At 43.3% G+C, this 14,899-nt stretch overlaps 1 long non-coding RNA gene across 3 annotated transcripts; it reads left to right on the forward strand.

Annotated features, from left to right (window-relative positions):
- The first annotated feature begins 7,841 nt into the window (after positions 1 to 7,841).
- On the forward strand, positions 7,842 to 13,595 carry LOC123106252 (uncharacterized). Of its 3 annotated transcripts, none has more exons than XR_006451254.1 (9): positions 7,842 to 8,308; positions 8,493 to 8,588; positions 8,736 to 8,916; positions 9,359 to 9,493; positions 9,572 to 9,703; positions 10,106 to 10,306; positions 10,584 to 10,885; positions 11,434 to 11,569; positions 12,821 to 13,595. It is a non-coding gene; the product is annotated as an uncharacterized lncRNA (long non-coding RNA). The 3 variants fall into 3 exon arrangements; XR_006451253.1 differs by having other exon boundaries at positions 7,844 to 8,308; positions 9,572 to 10,306; positions 10,584 to 10,659; positions 10,774 to 10,885; XR_006451252.1 differs by having other exon boundaries at positions 7,845 to 8,308; positions 9,572 to 10,306.
- Positions 13,596 to 14,899: the final 1,304 nt, after the last annotated feature.

The following is a 14,899-nucleotide window of genomic DNA, read 5'->3' on the forward strand; positions in this document are numbered from 1 at the left end:
CTGAGTGCTGGCGACCAAAACACCAAATATTTCCAAAACCGAGCTTCGCATTGGAAAAGGAAAAACACAGTTAAAGCTCTCCGAAGGAATGATGGGTCTAGATGTACAACTGATGAACAAATGCGAGAGATGAAAGCACAGTTTTAATTATGAGGCACTTTTTCTCATCGGATGGCTTGGCAGGAGCAAACGATCTACTCCAACACATTGATCAGGTTGTCACGTCAGAGATGAACGCAGCACTAACATCTCCCATCACCGATAAGGAGATTAGAGAGGCTCTTTTTCAGACGGGCCCAACAAAGGCGCCGGGGCCGGATGGTCTCCCGGCTCTATTCTACCAGCACCACTGGGCGCAGGTAGGGGGGATGCATGCCGGGCTGTGCGGGATTTTTTGAGTGGTGTTGCTGCTCCAGCCGCATTCAATGACATAGTCATAGTTATGATTCCAAAGACCAACTCACCGGAGTTGTTGTCTCAGTTCAGACCAATTAGTCTTTGTAATGTCTTATATAAGATCACTACAGAAGTCCTCGCCAATAGGTTGAAAGGTATCATCCCCATCCTTATATCGGAGGAGCAAAGTACGTTCGTACCTGGGCGGCTTATTATAGACAATGTGTTTGTGGCCTATGAGTGCGTTCACGCTATTTGGACGAGGAAATGGAAGAAGCTGTTGTGTGCGGTCAAGTTGGAAATGATGAAGGCGTACGACAGAGTTGAATTGGTGTTTTGCAGCATATGTTGGAACGGGTCGGTTTTTTCTCAACCCTGGATTATGATGATAATGCGGTGTATTTCTACAGCAACTTTCTCTGTCAAACTAAATGGTGCATACTCTAGGAATTTTTCACCTTCAAGGGGGCTTCGACAGGGTGACCCCCTATCCCTATACCTTTTTCTTTTCTGTGTTGAAGGTTTTTCGGCCCTGTTGAAGAAAGCTCAAAGAGATGCAGAGATAAAGGGGGTGTCGTTTGGGAGCGCTGGCCCCCATGTGACACATTTCCTTTTCACAAACGACAGCATTGTCTTCTTGGAGGGGTCGAGGGCTAACATGGAGGCTCTGAAAGGGCTCCTGGCTTCATATGAGGCGGCTTTGGGACATCGGGTCAACTTGTGAAAATCATCCATCTTTTTTGGTAAGGGGTGCCAGGAGGAATTGAAAGTTGAGATAAAGGAAGTTCTTGGAGTTGAGTCTGAGGCACTTAGTGAGAGATACCTCGGGTTACTAACACTGGTTGGCAGATCCAAGGAGGGCACTTTCAAGTATGGAGAATGTATCCAGTGCAACGAGCTAACTCGTGTAACGAATGCACCAGCTGCACATGACCCGTCAGATTGGAATCAAAGGGACAGGATCTGGGCTGCTGGTACATTTTACAAAGGGAACCTTGTAGTATTATTGAATGCTACGAATAGTACTGCCCAATCCTGTATTGATGTACCAATCTGAGCCAGAAAATATCCTGCTGTTGTTTGCGGAGACATGATCAAACCGAACTTTTTTGTTTGACCAAGTTGAAAAATCATTTTCTTAAGTTTTAAAAAGAGATTTTCTTCAGTAGTCTTGGTTACTGTGACCAATCCATTAGTAGTGAGAGTAAATTTTGACACACTTGTTCTACACATGCAATACTCACCTTTGAACTGATGCAACGAGTATATATAACAAGAAAAACTGAACGAACTACACCTGCAAACAGTGATTTTCTTCTAATAGACACAGATTTAATGGATACACTCATCTGTGAGGTTTCTAGTTACAACCGTACATTACATAGCTTAACTGTATCCATCAAGTGTGATTGTCAGGTAACATATCTCAAGGCTTAACACTAACCTAAACGAGCAAGCTTATCAAAATACCCAAACCACACAAACCAACCCCAGTTACATCAACTCACGGCTTAACACTAATCATGGATTGCATGGTGCCATCCCCTCTGGTTCCCGTTGCACTTCACTGAATATGTACTGGCTCTGAAACTCCAAGTACGAACAATACAACTGCCTGGTAGAAAGAAACATGATTCTATCATATAAGGGGTAGCCTGCAGTCCAAAGAACAATTCAGGAAAAAAAACAGAACTTAAGCGATCCAGGCAAGGCCATGCTAAGATCAAAAGTGATTTGGTTGGACAACAATTGTCTTTATAATGCTGAAAAACTAAGACATATTTGCAGAATTAAATCTTGTTTGTCTATTAGAAGTGTCTCACTTGCTAAAGTACAGAGCAAGAATTTCTGATGATGATGCTAAAAATATCTATTACAGATGAACATCTTCTCACTTATCTTCCAAGTTTCAGATGATGATGCTGAACATGTTCTCAATTATCTTCCAAGTTTCAGATGATGAATGATGCTGAACATGTTCTCACTTATCTTCAAAGTTTCAGATGCTGCTGTTGCTGCTGCAGTACAGAGCAACAACACACATGAGAAAAAGGAATTGTGCTCAATACACATAATAATAAGGTTGCGCTAATTGGCCAAATAGTCACATGAGCACAATGTATAGCAGTTGTCTGCAAAATGAAGTTACACATAAATACAAATCAAATCTTGAAATCTATGTGAAGCTAGGCTTAGCAATTCCCTTTCTAGGCCATACAATCAACTTCCTGAAGCTAACAGTAAGGCTCATTCAGAGTTACATAGAATAATTATACAGAACTGGATAAACCAATCATATGCATGCTTCAACAAAACGCCTGCAAATGTGAGCTTCTAGTTCTAGGTAATCATTTTTCACGTAAAAACTATTGCGTGTACACATCACAGGAAAAAGTAGTAATTGACATCACAGAAAAAAGGTAGTAATGAACAAACTCTTGCCGTGTACGCGGGCTCACAGGTAATCATTTTTCACATACATATTCAGTCGTTCATGTACGACTTTAGTATAAATTGAGCGAAGTACTTGACTAATTATCAGACCAGACATAGCACATCTATATTCCACTCTAACAATTGTAATTAGTGATAAAATTTCACCATTATGGTTGCATCTCGTACATAAATTCAGTGCCCATACTGTCCAATTTCTGAAATGGGTTCAAACGAATTGGGGCAACTGAGGAGGAATCAGAAGAACCAATATGGCTGCCCATGAATAATATAAGAACGAAATACAGTTCACATACCTCGGATCGTTGAGCTGTAATGGCGGATGGACGGATCCTATGCAGCAGTACGGTCCATCCACAGAGCTACAACCTCGCGTCGCTACATAGGCGCAATCACACCGAGCCGCCGCTCAACTACATGGTTTGGATCCTGGGCGCTGGTGTTTCAACGCCGGCGGTCCCAGAGGGAGAGGGAGTTCTCGAGGGAGAGGAGAGGGAGACGCCAAGTCACCCAATTTTTTTGCTAACCCTAGCTGAACCTAGCGCCTGGTTCAGTGGTACAGAAGATGGCGAAAGGGGGAGACACAAAGTGGAGTTTGGAGGTTGTTTGGCTCGATTTTGCTACACTTCAAGGCCCCTATGCAAAATGTACCAGCACCCACATCTTTGATTGATCCTGTCCCTCATATTCCAATCTGACGGCTCATGTGCAGCCGGCGCATCTGGTGCACGAGTTGGCTCGTTGCACTGGATACGTTCTCTTCAAGTATGTCATGGAGAGCTCTAAATCGAAAATAAGTGGTTGGAAGTGGCAAGGTTTGTCCAAAGCAGCAGGAGAGGTGTTGATCAAATCTGGTCTTCAATCTATACCTACTTTTACCATGATTTGTTTTCAGCTCACATAGAAAACTTGCTGGAACCTGACTTCGATCTCCTTGAAATTCTGGTGGGGTGCAACGAATGGTGAAAGGAAAGTGCATTGGATCTCTTGACAAAAAATGTGTGCAGCGAAGAGGGTTGGTGGTCTGGGATTCCGCAAACCTGAGGCGTTCAATCAAGCTTTGCTTGCGATGCAAGCCTGGAGAATTCTGCAAGAACCAGCCTCTTTATGTGCGAAGGTCCTCAAAGCACGCTATTTTAAGGAAGAAACAATCTTGTCGGTTACTTGCCCATCTAATGCATCCTACACTTACACAAGTGTGTTACATGGCAGAGACCTTCTTCGGGAAGGACTGATTTGGCATATTGGGGATGGATCTAATATTCATATTCACCATGACAACTGGATTCCGATAAGAGGAACTATGAGACCACTGGGTCAAATCTTCGTGTCGGGCGTGACGCGTGTGGCAGACCTGCTCACAGCTGAATGGCGCGCATGGGACTCTGCCATAGTAAATGAGATGTTCAGTCCGAGTGACGCACATGATATCCATCAGATTGCAATAGGTGGGCCGGATGAGCAGGACTACTTGGCATGAAATTATACAAAAAATGGATGCTTCAACGTCAAGTCTGTGTACCATTTGAAAAGATCTTCGGGGCAATCAAGGACCGGACAGCCGGAGGCCTCTGATTCGGCACAGACGCATAAGGGGTTTATGGCATTGTGGGAGTCATGTGCTCCCGCTAAAGAAAAAGTACACATGTGGCGCATGATCAAGAATGGTTTAGCTGTAGAGTATGAACTACATCGATGTCAAATCAAACCGGGTGTTTTTTGTGTTGTTTGTGGCCGAGAAGAGATGATTCATCATCTGTTCTGGTCATGTCAACATTCAGTGAGGTTTTGGCAGCTCCTCCACTCAGAGAAGGGAGTTTTGGTGACGATCCCACCGTGCCGATTGACTCCTAGAGTGCTCTTGCTCGCTGGCTACTTTAGTAGTACTCTGGTGCATCCGACGGAGAGAAGGAGGTAATGGTGCAGGCCACATATGGGCTCTGGCTAGCCCGCAATGCAGCAAGAGAGGAAAAACTTATAGCGCCGCCACATGATATAATGCATATTGTTGTCTCTCACATGGCCGAATGGAAACTTTGGAAGTCAAGAACAGATGTCTTCTCAGTAAGTGGTTGTATAAGTTATCTGTCGAGACGGAGGCCACATGGGCGCAGATTCTCCGTAGTAAGTATCTCCTATCCAACACATTGTCCCAGGTGACAGCGAGGCCGCTGGATTCGCCTTTTTGAAAAGGGCTCGTGAGAGTTAAAGCGGCCTTTTTCAATAGGACAAAGTTTATTGTCGGAAATGGCGCTAGCACGCGATTCTGGGAGGATACTTGGCTAGGAGAGACACCCCTTGCGCTTCAATACTCGTTTGTTTATAGTATTGTTCAACGATGCGAGGCATACGTTGCAACAGTACTCCAGTCCGTCCCCCTTAATATTCAATTCAGAAGGACGCTAGTTGGCAATCGTTGGGAAGCATGGATTCATTTAGTGAGTAGACTGATGGACGTTCAGCTGCCTCAACAACCCGATAAGTTGCGCTGGAACCTTACTAGGACTGGGGAGTTCACAGTTAAATCAATGTATCTTGATGTTATCAATTCTAGCTCCATTCCTAGTTCCAAATATGTCTGGAAAGTCAAGGTTCCGCTGAAAATCAAAGTGTTTATGTGGTTTCTACATAAACAAGTCATCTTAACTAAAGACAATCTAGCAAAGCGTAACTGGATATGACCTACTAGGTGTACCTTCTGTGATCGGGATGAAACTATCAAACACCTCTTTCTGGATTGCCCGTTGGCTAAGGTTTTATGGCGGACGGTGCACATAGATTTTAATTTGTTTTCTGTAGCTCAAGCTACACGGTACCCCTTATCTTTGCCATCCATTTATGCATCAAGATCCGTGCAAACACATTTGTCTTTTTTGTTTCTCTCAAACGACACAACATATGAACTTTAAATTTTGCAGAACAATAATACATTCTAACTACAATCTAGAAAAAAACTTTCAGATTTTTTCATGCATTTTAAATACCTGAAATAATATTTTTATTCAAAGAAAATCTCATTTTGTATATTTATATCAGACCAAAAGATCTGAAAGTTTTTTCACACATTGATGTTCTAATGTTTGTTCGATCTGCAAAGTTTGAAGTTCATATGTTGTTTCATTTTCAAGAAACAAAAAAGAGAAATCTTATTGTTGTTAGTTAGTTGGAGAGTACGGATCTCAAAGCAAGGCTGGAGGGTTGAGGATAAGAGGTTCTATGTAGCCTGAGCTACAAAGGAACTTTACCCTTTTAATATTACTCCTCCGAGCTCTGTCGGCTCGTTATTTAGAACGTGGCTTAACGTGATAGAGATCGAAACGGCGTGCCACATTCGCGTAGGAGTATGTGCTCTATTGTGGGCTGTGTTGAATTGCAGAAATGATTTCATCTTTAACAGAACATCAGATATTCATTTTTTCCAGGTTATCTTCCGGGCCACTGCTTTGATCCGTATGTGGTCGTTACTCACTCCGACAGAGGCCAGAGAGCATTTGATTACTGGATCTATCCGGTGGGAGATGGTAGCACGGGATATATTCAACCGATTTGGATGACGGTCATGTAATAGGATAGGCAATTAGTTTTCCTATTTGTTTTGTACCAGCCGGTTGTGGCTTTTGTGGCCGTTTTTATTGGCTCTTTGTGAGCTTTCACTTACTTTTTTGAGACTGCAAGACCTTGTTGAACTTATTTGATTTTTATAAAGGCAGCCATATGCATCATTCTGATGCAGAGACCGAGGAGCCCCTTTTTAAAAAAAAAATATGGCCGAATGGAAAGTTGTGCATACAGGGGCGCCGCGGGAGCTGAAGTATGCAAAACCACACTGATGGGAGCCCCCGAACTGAAGGCTGGGTCAAGGCGAACTCCGATGGTGCTATTTGTAAACATGGTCAGAAAGGAGGAGGAAGCGCTGTGCTTAGAGACCACCATGGCGTTTTTTTGGCAGCAGTTTGTCATTATGTTTCAAACGTTGTAGATCCGGAAGCCTCAGAGATACCGGCGTGCAGAAGAGGGTTGCAGGTAGCAGCGGAGATAAGTGCTAGAGCTTGATGCTCAAGGTGTGGTAAGCATGCTACAACAATCGGGTAAGAATCTCGCCGCTATAGGCCCGTGGGTACAAGAAATCAAGTCTCTCCTTGGGACTTTTGCTGAGAGCAGAATCTCTTGGGTCAGAAGTGCTAATGTTGCCGTGCATAAGTTAGCTAAAGTAGGTGTAGGTGAAGAGTTGTGTAAGCTTTGGCTAGGGGTGTCATCAGACTTTGTTCTAGATGCTACTCCCTCCATTCCAAAATATAGTGCGCCCACGCTTCCCGAGGTCCAACTTTGACCATAAATTTAACCAACGAGACCAACTGCGGCGGGAGAAAAAAATATATAATTGAAAACTTCTTTTGAATACGAATTCACTGATATAATTTTTGCTCCCGCCGCAATCGGTCCTGGTAGTTAAATTTGCGGTCAAAGTTAAAGCACGAGGATAGAGGAAGCACTACATTGTGGAATGGAGGGAGTATTTCGGATGACACTCCGAGGTTTCATGTTTAAATAAAGCGGCATCGTTTATCTATATCAATATAAAAAGACCCAAAGGGGCAGATCCAACAAATCACGGCCGTCAAATCAGGTCAATCCAACGACTCAGACTGCTCCAATGGTGAGCGTTTAACATGTTTAGTGTGCAGTTAATTGAACATATAAACCTTGCTATGCAACCCGCATAGCTGAGGCACCTGCGAACGCTAGCGATTTTGGGCCGCTCGATCAAATTACTGTTTATGTTTTGACCCTGCTGCCGATTGGTCAGCCGTTGGTCCTTGTTCACGCATGTGCTCCATCTGGCAGTGGATGACTACTGGGGCCATTCATCTGTGGGGCCAAAGAAACAGTAGGTGGGTTTCTTTTAGGCTGCGTGGTGCACAATCATCGGCGCGGTGAAAAGCCAATCCCCTCCCGTCCTCGAGCCCCGCGAGGCCGCGCCCCTCGTCCTTCTGGCCGCCGCCTCCCCCTTCCTTCGTCCTCGTCCCCGCCCCTTCCGCAAGCCCCTCTTCCCCATGCCGTCGGTCCCCTCCTCTTTCGTGTCTCCCCTCGTTGGTCGTTGCCTCATGTCACAGAGGAGTTACAGCCAGGTCGCCGCACTTGCCCCGTCCGCCTCAGATTTGAAGCAGGAGGACGGAGGCGGCCACCTGCCGCCGGCTCGGACATGGGAGGATAGGGAAGGGGAGGGTGAGCTCATGGCCACATGAGGGAGGGAGGGAGGAAGATGATTCGTGGGCGGGTCTGGTGAGGCCTTCCCCGCCGGCCTCTTCTTCTTCCTCGCGCTGCTGCCATCTCCCTTGTCGTCCTCGTTGACTCCTGCATCGCTCTTCTTGGCTGCCACTCCTTGTCAGCCGCATCCTCCCCTAGCTGGAAGAAGCCGACGGAGGCCGACCCGCTGCAGCCACGACATATGATGCAGGTGCTCCTCGCCCCTGGCTCTTGCCCTCCTCCTCCTCCTCCTCCTCTCTCTCTCTCTCTCTCTCTCTCTCTCTCTCTCTCTCTCTCTCTCTCTCTCTCTCTTCTCTCCTGGTTTTAGGCATTTCTCAACCATTTGGTATGGTATATGGGAGATCCATTCAATTAATCATTTTATATGACTACAGATTACTTGTGATGTTCTGCACAATCAACCTGGGAAGTGATAGGGCTGCCTTCCATTTTCTTGCTGGAATGTAGCACTGATATTGTGGTCAGTTCAGGTGATTATAAATTATCCTCATGCTCTTTTTCAGTTTCCTCGGTTATTATTGGCAGCACCCAGGATGTTATGATATCTTGTTCTGATAACAAGCTAGGAATTTTCAGAATAGGATTTTAATCAGTCAATGTTTCTTCATTTCATCTAGAAAATTGGAAGTGTTAGGATCTTTGTAAGTTTTGGGTCTGCTGCCCCAACTCTGTCGTGGCCCAGGCCTAGCCAGGCGACAGCGGACTGCAAAGAAGCCCTGGGAGGAGGACCCCGACTCGGATGACGGCCCCGCTTGCTTCTTCGACTTGTGGACCAACTGCACTTATGGCTTATCCAAGGTATCTCATTGTGCAGCTTCACTCTCACTGATGTGTCTCGTGCAGGAAAAACGAAGCTACCTAGCACCTGCTCTTATTTCCTTATGCCTATATGGTGTTTGTGCAGATTCTTATTTGTATGTGCCTACATGGAATGCAGATTTCTTATTTATCTGAACGAGTGAGCATTTCATTTAGCTTGTTTCTATCCATGAGTAACAATTTTTTGGAAGCATGGACGTATTTAGCAACTACTTTTCATCTACCCTTTGCTCACTTTCTGATGTGCTAGGAAATATTCACTTCGGCTATCAAGATCCTGTTAGAAACTTTGATAGATCAAAAGTGAAAGGAGTAGTTGCACGCTTATTATTAAGATAAAGGATAGCTCCACAAAAATGGTTTTGGAGGTCTATTTTAGCAAACTCCTCATTTTGGTTCTGAAGTTGTTTTCCCTTTTCAGTTTTCAGTGGAGGATCTGGTTCGGCAGATCAGTTGAACTTGGTCAATGCTGTTGGAGGAAGGAAATATAATGAGGTGTTGACTCAGGAACTGTAGGAAGAAACATGTTAGAGTCCAGTAGACGGCTCGTAGAAGGGTTAGTGAATGTTTTATTCTCATTCGTTGGATATAACATTTTGCTCGAGTTTTGAGAATTATATTTGTATGTATGCAGGTTGGAGCTGAAAAAAATATAACATTAGCTTTAGAACTGGTTGCCTATGCTGAAGAAGTCCACATTGGCATTTTCACCCTGCTATTGTAGGATTTATGATATGTCTGAAAAAAGGGAATTTTACCTTGTCATGTACGTGTATATTTCTTGTTATAGATCTTACCTGCTCAATGAAGTGCAACAAAGCAAACAAATATTATTTATATAGCTATCTGCAATGCACGGTTAGGGTTGTCTCTTTCTACAGGATATTCTTTGTGTGTATATGATCGCAGCAGAAAGAGGATTGAGGAAATGTAGATGCGGCTTTGTGAGCATCTACTGAGGTTGTCAGATAGCACTTCTATCTGAAGTCTTGTGGATTAGAGATGAAGGATGATGGGTTTGGCAACGATGTTTGTTGTTTTATTTTTTCTGCTTAGTATTTGTTTCAGATATAAACTATTCTGGTTATGATTTCTACACTGCGTAGTGTTGCTTGGTTATTATGAAATTTAAAGCTAACTTACACACACCTCTTTTCACCATGAACAGATATATATGCACCTGCTTTTGGGTATTAGTATTTCCCTTTCTCTGCTATTAAGAATGTGGCCCTAATATGGAGAAAGACGTCGATCTTCTCTCGAAGACCACAAGGTTGATGTCTTCTGTTGATCAATTTTGCTGACTCAAAATGATACTTCATTCATTTTGTTGTAACGATCACCTTTGCCAGGCCAGTTGTTCTCGAAGGTACTTAACATTGCCACTTATATATATTTATGGTCCATATGTACATAATGTGTTTGTTTTGTGTTGATCGGATTCGATCTTGGTTAAGATTTTTATATTTTGCATTAAATTAGCTGCACCTGTGTGTGTGTGTGTATATATATATATATATATATATATATGTATGTATATTACCGCTTATATACGTTCTTTAGTCTTCTTGCTGGGATCGTTTGTAAACAGTGGCTGAAACAACACCTGATCCAGCTCACAAGGAGTTGTTTTCACTAAAATATAGGACCGGGAAATTGGGGAGGAGGACAATAAATATGCAAAAGGAGAGGTTGATGTCCATCCGAATGCAAAAACAAGAGGTGCAAATTTGAGGATTAGCTTTTGTGGTTCTCGGTCTGCAAGGGAATAAGAGTTCTTGTACTGACCATTGTCTTTTTATGTATGCCAACTTTGCTTTGGTTATTTCCTGGAAGCAACAATGTCTTTCAACCTTCGTTATAATGCCAAGATGCCACTACTGGGTAAAAAGAGACATCTTTATTCACACCTACATTTAGGCACAAGACATGTTCAGCATAAGTCTAGGTGAGGTTTCTTATTCCTGCACATGATATTGCTATTAGGATCCGTTAAAAGGTTACTACAATGCCCACAAAAGCCACCTCTTGATATGCAGATGCACTAGGGTGATTGCAATTCAATAACATGGATTGCCTGTTAAATTAAATAAGTATCTGTGGTCATGGTACATAGACGAGCTAAGAGAATATTTCCTGTTCAAAAATAAGGTGATTGGAATGTCAGTTATGATCATCTCTCTCCATAGGATATTCTCTATGTTCTGCGTAAAAATTGATTGATTTTAGGTGAGGTACATGCATGGACTGAAATTTTCTTTTGTAGCATTTGTTCCATGTGAGACAAATAGCATGAACATGGAACAAATGCTTTGGTCAGCTATCTTAAACGTCCTTTTTTTGTTTCAATGATGCATGACCATAGTGTCACATGAAGCTTTATATTTGATCCTTGCCATACTACTACCATCTCAGAGCGTATGGAACTGATCCTTTTTGGGCACAATTTTCTTTATCTTTACATGTTTATTTAGTTCATTTATGTTTCTTTTCCAGTCGCAATGGTGGAGGATATATCCCCGCCATGAATGGATGTGTTTTACACTGAGATGGCGCGGGTCACTGATGAGGCAACTGGCCGAGGTGAGATCAGGAAGAGACGGCGGCACAAACTTAATTGGCAAGCTCACAGGTAAAAAGGTGTGGTTTGAAGCGTTTTCCAATTTCTGTGGCTTTCCTTGTTAAATGTCTAAAAAGAGATAAGAAAATCATACTGAATGTGGAGCTTCATTTCATCTACATTTATAGCAATGATAATATTAAATTTCTTTTGCGTTAATGGGTTCTCCCTCATCAGAAATTCAGAGTATAGCCTGCAACCACCACACAAAGACTAATATGTCACTTTGGTTGGTTGTTTTTATTCTTCTCTGTTGTAGAATAGAAATGAGATATGTGCATCTATTTCCGCCGCGTACCGGTCACTCAGTAAGGTCTAACTTCTTGAATGATTTTCATTATTGGATCCAGAGATGTATCGACATCCTCTATTCTTGAAGATCTAAATCTATTTTACATTTGTGTGAAGAACAAAATTTTTGTTGACATTAGTAGCAAAAGATCCTTCTCAATGTTTCATGTGCTTGAGCTGCTATTTTGAAACATAGCTGTTGAGGTGCTTATCTTTTAGTTTGATTTTTTTAATATGGTTTGAAGCTATCATAATTGTCGTATTTTAAGATGAATACAAATTGTCGGAGTTAATATATATCATGACCTGCGGATCATGAACAGCAAGAAACTCCTAGACATGCCAAACAAAGCTAAACATGGATATTGCAAAGAAAGGTATGACATGGTAACCAGCACGGACAACAACAAGATAGTATAATCCTTCAACATAAGTAAAACATAAGATAGGGTCAACAAGCAGATGCTTGCCTTGCTGGTCAACGTCCCGATGAAGCAGCGGATCGAACTCGTAATACCCCTTGTGGCCGTACTCTATTGAAACGACGAAGAAACCTTGGAAAAGAACCAACCGGAGGAAAATCAGTATCAATGAATTTCCTAAATGTGTAGAGTGCATGATTTGTATGAGATGTCATGCAAAAAGTTGAAAATGAAGCTACTGCAATTGGCAATAAAATTTTCTTGGAGTCTTAGAATGCAAGTTATGAATTTTTAGAGATTTCAAGACATTTTGTTAAAGTACATCATCTTTTACACTCACTAAGCTTGATTTTGTTATGGATTTTACAACTTCAGCAGGTTGAGAACTTTTCTGTGATTTTCCTCATAAATCAAATATTAGAGTGAAAACTTTTATACACAGGGAAGTCTAGCCTTAGTCTGACAGTGTGACGACCAAGTAAATTAAACAATATTGAATATCGCCATCTTTCTTCATAGCAAATCAATCTCTTTTTTCATCTACACGCAGGTCACGGCTAACATAATCAGGCATCAACATCAAGCAACAACCAGCCAGCAGAATGCAGCAAAGCAGCCAACGGCAGCAAGTAGAAAACGACATCAGCAACACGCAGCCAGCAACATGCAGAGGTGATTTCTCACCCTTCTATTAGTGCCAAGGTCGGACGAAGCAGAGCAATGAGCTCCTTACAGGGGCAGTGGCGGTCAACATCGAGGAGGAAGTAGGAGGGACCCGTGGTCCAGGGGAGACACGGAGCCCGTCACGGTCTGTGGAGCTGTTCGGCGAGGAGGATGACCACAGCGGCAGCCGACGAAACCGAAGAAGGCGGCCTCGGTCCTGCGTGCTGGCACCCGGAATCACCATTAAAGGGACAACAGGAGCAACAATGGAGCTAGGGGAACTACCTAGGAACAAGAACACACAAGAAAAACGAGGTGGTTCACGGCGGCGTCCAGCGTGCGTGCATGTTGGAGCCGGAGGCGTGGACGTCGATCCGGACTGAGGGCTTGTGTACCCCGCCGATTCATGCGGCTAGCGTTGCAACAGCGACTGGTGCCCCTGGCGAGCTGGAAAAGAAAGGGGATCTAGGAAGGAAATGAAGTGAGGAGGGAAGTAGCGGGGCAGAGTAGGAGAAAAGTTGCTAACTTTCTAAGCAGCAATCACACACTACTTATGCCATGTATTGTTGGATTGCCGCCTTCCTGGAGCTCTATGCGGTGGGTGCACTGATCCAATTTTCTCCTGTCAAAGTTGGTAAATGAAGCGGTATGTTAAACTTGAAGAGAAGCGTCAATCCACAATAATCTGTCATTCTCTATCTCTGCTATGCACATGGCGCCCTCCACAACAAATGAAACATGGAAGCGACATCTCTACAAAAATCAGAGCCAAATCCAGCGACATCATTGCTCGAAAAACACCGTACTTGTAAATGCAATATATAGCGCTTGTTATGAACTTTTTTCTTATGTTTGAAGAATATCGGTGTCTAAATATTCTAACTCGCATAGCTTCAAAGCTCGGCTTGCTCTCGCCCTTTGCGCCATTGGCGCAACGGGTCATCTAGTATCTTACCAAATATTAATGCCAATGCTAATCACATAATTAATACGCAAATAATATTCTGCCTAATATTTATGTGTAATTAATATAGTACCTAATATCAACGTGTATTGCACGTACACATTTACTAGTACCCTAAAAAACAGAGACCAGATTGTTTTAACCTTTGTTTCCTTTTTTATACATGGCGTGAGTTTGCTTGCTTAACAACCAAGTTTAGAAGGTCATTTAATATAAATAGTCATGGTACCGACATTGGAAATGCAGTCTATTTTATAAAATAGACACAATGTATTTTTCAGGGTAGACTCCTGTATCAAATTTTGAAGGAATCTTTAAAAAACCTCTGTGTTGTGATTTTTGTGAGGAAATTATTTTTGCATGTGAGTACCGTCATCGAGATTGGTTTCTCGTGCGGAATCATGAGCTTCACCCATCTAATTTGCGTACATCGCGTGCGCGGGAGGTTACTACTGCTAGTGGAGTAGTGTTGTGAAAGGTCAGGCCGCCACAACAAATTGGATCTCACCATCAAGGTTCAGTTTATATCAAGTTCGTAGACCTAGCTCCACCACAGCTTTCATGCCGCACCATCCTCGGGGAGGTCAATCTCCATGATCTCTACCATGGGCCGTGCAACATGTAGCTAGGGTTCATTTGCCGATAAACTTGACCGACAACCATGAAGAGTATTTTTTCGATCATTGATTATTTTTTCTCTCCGCTGGTCACTTGACCGGCATGTCCTTTTTGTTCGTCTATCATAGATCAGACTATGTCACTCATCACTAGTTTCACTTCGCGTGCCTCTACTCTGACATCGATATCGGCAGCACCGGCCTCTTCTGCGACTGTGGTGCCGTTACGTGGCGCACAGGAGGCGCCCAGTGCCCACACTTGCATCTACACTCCTCACCGCGCGACCGGTCTCATCTTCCATCTGTGGGCACCTCCGTAGGATCCCCTGAATATCATTATCAAGTATGTGAGCATCTCCACCGACCGAGCAACGTGCTGCCGCTG

This window comes from Triticum aestivum, chromosome 5A, assembly GCF_018294505.1.
Source record: "Triticum aestivum cultivar Chinese Spring chromosome 5A, IWGSC CS RefSeq v2.1, whole genome shotgun sequence".
Lineage (NCBI taxonomy): Eukaryota > Viridiplantae > Streptophyta > Magnoliopsida > Poales > Poaceae > Triticum > Triticum aestivum.